Here is an 8,724-nt window from a genome sequence, read left to right on the forward strand (position 1 = left end):
ATGGAAAGATGTCCTAACAGGACAATGGATGGGCCCGGATCCGGTAATCAGCTGGAACCGAGGTGCGGTTTGTGTTTTTCCGCAGGAACCGGGACGGGAACCACTGTGGGTCCCAGAGAGACTGACACGTGCGACAAGTCCATCAGCCGAAGACCAGACTTGCCCCACCAGGGACCAGCCGTAGACGTAAAGTCAAGATGAGCCAAAAAAGGGCTGCCCTCTACACTGGGAGTGCTATCTGCTCCCTGCTTCTGCTTTTACTTATAGGACCATTCTTGCTCAGATGGGTCACATCGTTTATTAATGGACGCCTTGCGGCGGACCGACGACAGGTCCGCTTGGTTGCCCACGCGGCTCTGGCAGCAGTCCAAAATGGACAAAATGACCCTCAGGCATACGCATGGCTTGCTCGATTGGCCTACGACCGAGTCTAGATATGGTGGGCATCCCTCATTCTCCTCCCTAAGGTGACAATATATAGCAGGGTGGGTGAGTCAATGACGGGTAAGAGCATGCCACCCCAGCATGACTCGACCTAAGCCAGGCCCTACCCCACATCACACGAAAGCCGCTGGATCACTAGATTCCACCCCGAATCTAGATGCCTCTCCAAAGGGGATCATAAGGAGAGACGTGAGCGCATGCCTATGTGCATCCAGGTTCCGTCCAGTTCGTTCCTGGCCCTGGAAAAAAGGACGAGGGCCTCAAGGCCTTGGTGGACCCTGGGACGGCCGCCTGGGTTCCAACCCAAAGGCCTGCGGTGGGCCTCAGATACAGGGCGTAGGCCTCTACGCTCGATCCAGGACGGGCTGCGATGCACTCGTTCTTGTAAAATAAAATAGGGGGAGATGTTGGGAGCCGCGGCCGAGCCCGGTCGCCTTACTTGGTGGACGTGAGGCCTGTAAGAAAGAGCAAAGCCTGAGCTAGATTACCCCTCCCATCGAGTGTGCTAAGATGGTGCTTATCTCCTGCTTCCTGCTTGGTAAACAACCCGCCCTGTAAGATAGTCTGCCTAGCAACAACTGATGTTAGCCAATCAGCCCGCATCGCGCGCTTTGAACTGATTGGCCACTGTAACCCTATAAAAGTGAGTGCCTCTCCCGCCACGAGAGAAGAAGCATGGAAGGAGCCGTGGAGAGCGGACCGGTAGAGGCTTCGGGACAGACTGTAGAGAAGAAGCACGGAAGGAGCCGTGGAGAGCGGACCGGTAGAGGCTTCGGGACAGACTGTAGAGAAGAAGCACGGAAGGAGCCGCGGAGAGCGGACCGGTAGAGGCTTCGGGACAGACTGTAGAGAAGAAGCACGGAAGGAGCCGCGGAGAGCGGACCGGTAGAGGCTTCGGGACAGACTGTAGAGAAGAAGCACGGAAGGAGCCGCGGAGAGCGGACCGGTAGAGGCTTCGGGACAGACTGTAGAGAAGAAGCACGGAAGGAGCCGCGGAGAGCGGACCGGTAGAGGCTTCGGGACAGACTGTAGAGAAGAAGCACGGAAGGAGCCGCGGAGAGCGGACCGGTAGAGGCTTCGGGACAGACTGTAGAGAAGAAGCACGGAAGGAGCCGCGGAGAGCGGACCGGTAGAGGCTTCGGGACAGACTGTAGAGAAGAAGCACGGAAGGAGCCGCGGAGAGCGGACCGGTAGAGGCTTCGGGACAGACTGTAGAGAAGAAGCACGGAAGGAGCCGCGGAGAGCGGACCGGTAGAGGCTTCGGGACAGACTGTAGAGAAGAAGCACGGAAGGAGCCGCGGAGAGCGGACCGGTAGAGGCTTCGGGGCAGACTGTATAAGGAGAGAATAAAGAAAAGCCTGACCACCGCCAGATATTGTTGCGTGCTGTTCCTGCTGGCCGGGAGCGACACCGACACCCAGGCATATAATAATAAAAATTCCAGAAATTCAATACAAGAACAGAATATTAAAAGCTGTAAGAGACAAGAAACAGACCACTTACAAGGGAACACCCATCAGAATTACAGTAGATTTCTCTGCACAAACCATCAAATCACGAAGAGTGTGGGGGGAAATAATTCAAGCTTTGAAAGATAATAATCTCCAGCCAAGATTAAGATATCCTGCACAACTGTCCCTGGAAATTGATGGAAAAACAAGGTGCTTCCAGGATAAAGAGGAACTGGGGGAATTTGCAACCACCAGTTCAACTCTACAGAGAGTATTGCAGGATATTCTAAAAAAATAAAAATACAAAGAATCCAGAAATAGTGGCGGGGAGGCCACAACGAATGGAGCAGAGAACAAAATGAAGAAGACAAACTGACAGCTACTGACAGAAAAAGAGCTCAACAGAAATGAGGCAGAGAAGATTGGATGATAGGAACAGCTATTTTGGAGAAAATGACATCTTGATAGGTAATACTGATTTAGTATCATCTTGTTTTGAAGTCTCATCTAGCTTTTGTCCTTCTGTCTCCAATGGTCTAAATAGGTTGTATCTTATTGGATTTTATTATGTACGATAGTATAAGCAAAAACCTTTTAAAAACCTTATACAGAAACCATTGTTCATTTTCTGTTAGTCGATTCTAAATACTCTGTAATGCTGTCATTCTCTTAAATGGTTTTACATTGTTTTGATATACTTAATGCTACAGTATACGAAGTTGTACTCAAGGATTTCAAGGAAAGAGACAATATGGTAACTACTTTTAGGTTAGGATTATCTGGTGGTGAAACACTATTCTGCTTAAATGGTTATGCTTTGATCTGTGCTGTTTCGTTGTTATGCCCTCTTTTATCTCAATCTCCACTCCATTATTTACTTTTTTATCTTTTATCCTTTTAATTAAAGGAAAAAATAGCAGGATATATTATAGTAACCCACTTTGACTTTCCATTACCTCGATTTAAAGCCCTGTATTACTCTCACCATCTGGTTTTTAACTGATGTTCCCCTATTCTGTTTTGCTGGATAGTATCAGGTTCGAAAGTTTAGGCATCAGCTGTGAAGATAATGAGATTCATTATAACGCCCATTCTCGTTGACTTTTATCTACTTTTGAAGACCTACAATGTCTCCAATGTTTTGGTTTTGTCGGTTTTATTTTTTACTGTTTTGTTCAATTGTATTTTAACTAACGATATTGGCAATTCTATTAGAGATAGCGGGAGGCATTATGGTAACCATTGTTGATCACCTTGTATTATGTTTTTACATTATCTATTATGTCCACCCTTTTGACTTGACCGATTCTGTTCTGTTATGTCACATTTGGTTTTACTCTCGTCCAAAAAAGTAATAAGAACCGTGGGAGCAATGAAACCCAAAATGTGTAATAGTCATGGTACAAAAGAGAGGAAAAGAATGTGCTCTAAACTATATAACTGCATGTATATTTAAGTGTATAAGATAGAAAATGATATCACAGAGTTTTATTGGATCATTGAACAGAACTGTTTGCAGTATCATTGATGGAATGTCCACTTTACAAGCTTTAATTTTGTGACTTGAACAATTATTTCTAAGATAACAATATGTAATCCATTAACTAGTGATTTCCTACTGTTCATTTTTTTCTGTAAATCTGTATAATTTGTACCCTTTCTCTGCTTTTTTTTCTTTTCTCCTTAAATAAAATTAAATAAATAAATAAATATCTCAATGTGATCCTTCTTTAAAAAAAATATTGGTTTTAGTTGCATCTTGGTTGAAGAGAATCTTTTTCTTGTGAAGAGATGATACCTCTTGGGTATCATCCATCCATATAGCTTCAAGGGTGTTTTGTTTATTATCCTCCTGATTGGCACAGAGCTGAGGACAGAGCACTTCCTCTCCAAGAAGTGCAGCTGGAGCTGGATTCGGGACGGAAGGCAGAGCAGATAGAGTGGTACTTTGACCCTCAAGGTTCAAGTCTCTTGGGGATGAAGGTCTGCCTGACTCACACACTGCAGAACCAAGTGTTTGGAAAGCCTACAAGAGTGGAACAATGATCAGTGTTGTTACCATAGACTCTGCTGTTTTGTCTTCAGCCCCGTCCTGTCATAGAGACATTAAATGGCTGTATCCTCAATGGAAAAAAATTCTGTTACTGGAAAAATGTTTTTCCCAAAATCATAATTGTTTTTTCCTCATCAAGTCTTTAGTAGCCGTCTTAGCTATTTTTCTCTCAAAAACCTGGTACCCAAAATTAAGAGAGGAAAGATTCACTTAGCTCACAGTTTGTAGAGGTTTCAGCTCATAATTGGCTGGTTCCAAGGCAAGATGGCACATGGCAGAAGGGCAACAGTTTATGGCAGAGGAAGACAGCAAAAGCAACAAGAGAAAAAGAGAAATAGAAGCCTCTTTCTCAGTCTTTTATTTTATCTAGACTGCTGGGATTAGGGCAGTGCCAACTGAATTAGAGGACTGATATAGGAATCACCCACTCTTAATCCCAGCATTAAACCATGAATCAATGACGAACTCTAGATTTAGCTACCTCTGTAAAAGCCCCATCTAAAAGTGCATGAGGCTTTGGGAGGTCCTCTAGACACAAATCATAATAATAGCAGTTGTTTGAATATTTCATGAGTTTTGAGGTGAATTTTCTAAACTGATAGTGGTTTTCCTGATTTTGTCTCAGGTTTTAGCACAAAAGAACAGTGTGAATTTGTCCTCCCCCCTCCCCTGTAGCTGCATTCTTGCTGGACTCTGTAGCCCAGCCATTGACCCCGTATCAAACTCAAAGGCACCCAAGAAATGTAACCCACCTTTGAGAAAAGTGTGCTTTCCGTGATCCAATTAGGCAAATGTCACCTTCAGAGGATCAATTTAAACTGCTTCAGCTAAAGAGAAGACAGATAAGGGGGGTAGATAGTAACTGTACATCTGGCCACTCTGCCAGGAACTATACTAAGTGCTTCCATGTCAACACACTTAATTCTCAAAACTGGTATTTCATAGACAGAAACTGCAGCTCCAGTTAAGTACCCTGCCTGAGTTTATGGATACTGCAAGACTGTGATCAGTCTTTGAAGCTAGTTTCTTACTACAAAGCTTGCCAACACACTGTCCTCGTACGCAGGGTGGTAAGGCCAAGGCTGGATCTTAATGGTTCTCACATTGCAATGACAGGAAAGAAGGCAGGCTCATGACCTGGAAAATGACCATGATTAAAGATGCCAGGAAGTTTTTAGCCTCTGGAGATGGACACATTTATTCACCTTTGGGAAGTAGTATTGCTTGGTTTGGTGAACGTAGTCACCCAAGCAGGCTTTTGGTGCAGAAAATCATTTACAGGAGTCAAAAGGTGGATGAAACATTCTTTTATTTAAACAGTACATCAGGATCAACTTCTGAGATCATATTAGTCTTAATGTGGAGGTAAAATTTACATAGATAGTAAGTGTATAATCTGAGCAGATACGTACGGCTGCATACACACTACCCCAAAGAAGTGATTGATGGTTCCCAATACCCCCAAAATTCTCTCATCACCTCTCCATTTAAATGCATACCCACAGGCACCATTGTCCTGACTTCTATGCTATGAATTAGCATTGCAGGTTTTAGAACTTCATATAAACAGAAACATACTTCATTTTTATGACTGGCTCCTTATATTGAATATGTATTTTATATTCATTCATGTGGCAGTACATATCAGTAGCTCATTTTTTTCATAGTTCATTCTTTTTATTGCTGAGTTTGTTCTTTTTATATTCCATTTCATGGATGCACAGTTTATCTAGTTCCTATTGATGGGCCTCAGGTTATTTTTATTACCTATGATTTTTAAACCTCTCTAACATGTCTTGGGGTCATAGCATATGGGGGACTCCTTTACTCAGGTCCACTTCTGCTTGTTTTACTTATATCTTGCTTACATCTTGGGATTTCTGTGAGGGGTAGGATTAACTGCTAATAGAGAGTTCAATGTACCAACTATGGCATATGTTTCTTGGAAAAAACCAATTTATTTCTTAAGGGGCTAAGATTACCTTGGCCCGCTCAGTCTTTGGTGTGGCATCTGTGTGAAGAGAGAGCAACGCAGGTACATCCGAAGCCCATGAACAAAGCCCACTCACAGCAGCCCGATGATTGGCTGCCAAGCAGACCTGTCCGGATTCGCCTCTTCAGCTCACGGTGGTGAGTAACTCTGCTCCTGTAACAATGACCCGCCTGTCAGTAGCAAAGATCAGGAAACAATTTGGACTCTGACTGTCTGCCACATTCCAACATGATGAACCAAATGAAAGCTGAGAGGGGAGCTCGGCTGAAGCCGAAGCTTAGGTCAGACATGCAAATGCAAAGGAATAAAGCAAAACTGAACTGGTTGAAATTCAGTTACCAACTGAACATGCCAGTTTATTTGGAAAGTGGAGTGTGGATGATATAACTGTCACAGGGAGAAGATGAGAAGAGGGACACAGCTTGGCTTTCCCCAGGTGGGTCCATCAAATGGATTTGCTAAGGTCCAGCATGGAGAGCTGGACACAGTAGGAGAGGAAGTCATTGGTAGGACTGTATTTTCAAACCGAAGCCTCCTTCCTAGCACTCTCTTTATCTCTACCACCAGAACTATTGGGCCAAGAGAAAATACATACAAGGCCTCATCGAGCTCTCCAGCTCTCTGCAGAGCCCTCCAGTAACCCCCATCTTCCTGCCAGCCACAGACCCACTTTTGTTTGAGTCCTCAACTAGTTTCACAGAAAGTTTCATGTCTTCTGTGCTTTGCCATCCATACACTCTGAGATACACTTGCCACCCAAACATCCCAGGTGCATCAGGGGCAATCTATTTTAAAATCTGCTCCCTCATCCGAATTTTATTCTGTATTTTTACTTCGCTAATGCACTGTGTGTTTCCTGTAAGCCACATCTAGTCCTTTGTGAAATGAGGTGGAGTATGAACAAATAAAGTCATGAAGCTGACCTCAGAGTACAACTGAAACAACCCACATCGCTCCTGTACCTCACCCAGCAGGGCTGGCTGGTACAATGGTCACTTCTTCCTGCAGAAATAGAGACAGACAAGAGTAAAGAGCTGCTCTGAGGTGATACTATCTACGCTTCTCAGGACTTTGAATTTCCGCTCGTTGAGTCTTTCATTTAACAAATATATAGAGAGCATCCAATACATGCTAGGGGTCAGAGGACAGAAGCAAGGTCCCTGTTCCTAAGGAATTTATACTGTGTGGGTTGGGGAAGAAGATGAGCAATTAAATGAAGTACAGGATTTTCAATAAGTGTTGCAAAGAAAACAGAGAGGGAAGGAGATGATGGTTTCAGCCAGCGTGGTCCTGTGGGGAGATGGCATTTGAACAAAAAGAAAATAAAGGTAGGAGATGAGTGCAGAGAAAGGGGTTTCCAGACAGTGTTTGCTTGGATCTGTCTGAGAGTTGTCAAGAAAGCTTGAGAATTTGAGCTGGAGCACAGCACGAAAAATAGCTGGAAGCGAGGCGCCCTCATTCCACAGAGGATTACATGCTGTGGGGAAGACTTTAGGATTCATTCTGAATACAATCGGAAGCTGTTCAAACTTTCTGCACAAGAACAGGGAAAGCTGATTTCTAATTTGAAAAAAATTCTCTGGTCACTGGGCGCTGAACAGACTGAAGAGGGCCAAGAGTGGAAGCGCAAGAGATTAGTTATCAGTCCACTGCTGTGGTGTGGGGGGAGAGGGCTCGGACCAGATTGCTAGTGCAGGAGACAGATGGCCAGGGCAGTGGAATGTCACTGTAGAAAGAAAACACCATTAATTAAACCATACCATGCCACCAATTATAAGATTCAGTCTCAATTCATAGACATTGTCACATGGGAGAAAGGGGTCTTAGAGTCAATGACATAAGATATTCAGGAAGTAAAACTCAATAGCTGTGCTGATGGGTCAGATAGAGACAAGGACAGGAGAGGAATTAAAGGGTGGGGATGTGGCTCAATGGCACAGCGCCTGCCTGGCAAGCACAAGGTCCTGAGTTCAATTCCTAGTGAGAGAGAGAGAGAGAGGGAGAGACAGAGAGAGACAGAGAGAGAGAGACAGAGACAGAGAGAGACAAAGACAGAGAGAGAGACAGAGACAGAGACAGAGACAAATGGCCTGAACAAATGAGTGAACAATGGTGCTATTGCCTGAAATAGAAAGAATAAGGGAGACACATCTCTGGAGACAGAGAGAAAGCGCAGGGGGAGGAGACATTTGTTTCAACCATGTTGTGTCTGTTAGACATCTAGTTGAGACATGAGACAAGCTCACTTGCCTGATGCTAGAGTTCTCTGCAAGGTGAGAGCTACATTTATAAATTTGAAAATCCTCAGCACTGAAATGGTTCATTGCTGTGAAATGGGATGCAATTGTCCTTTTCTCCTCTTCTGTCACCCTGTCCAGGGATCTCTCCAATCCTAACATGCTGCAGAAAAAGAGGAAGAACACGAGCATCTTACATCATCTCGGATGTCTGTCTGCTCCCCAAAACCCCTCAGCAGACCTGTTGTACATAGGTTTCCTCCAAAAAGAAAAGCCTGATGCAAGGACTTTAGAGCAAGTAGTTCAGTTGGGAAAGTGAATCAAAAGAGCCAGAGTAGGACACTAGGATTACAAAATTAGAAAGCAGGAAAAGCCAGTGAAGGGGTACTCAGTGCAGGTCACCACTGTGCGCAGCTCAGCCCAACAGGGACATTCTGGGGAGCCATGTAGAAGGCACTTTAGGATTGTCTACCTGACACCTGGAAGTGGAGACTGTCCACTCTCTCCTATATCCCACTAGCCAGTGGTTGCTCCAGAGTATCAGCT

At 44.5% G+C, this 8,724-nt stretch overlaps 1 long non-coding RNA gene across 1 annotated transcript; it reads right to left on the minus strand.

The window, feature by feature from the left end:
- Positions 1-2,789: 2,789 nt before the first annotated feature.
- LOC134471281 (uncharacterized) lies at positions 2,790-8,175 on the minus strand. Its single transcript, XR_010040583.1, has 4 exons — positions 6,865-8,175; positions 5,931-6,094; positions 4,701-4,775; positions 2,790-3,921 (listed from the first exon to the last, which is right to left on the minus strand). It is a non-coding gene; the product is annotated as an uncharacterized LOC134471281 (long non-coding RNA).
- Between the last annotated feature and the right edge of the window lie 549 nt (positions 8,176-8,724).

The sequence above is a fragment of the Cavia porcellus genome, unplaced genomic scaffold (assembly GCF_034190915.1).
Source record: "Cavia porcellus strain 051 isolate PalLab524CR breed Dunkin Hartley unplaced genomic scaffold, mCavPor4.1 scaffold_18, whole genome shotgun sequence".
Taxonomy (NCBI): domain Eukaryota; kingdom Metazoa; phylum Chordata; class Mammalia; order Rodentia; family Caviidae; genus Cavia; species Cavia porcellus.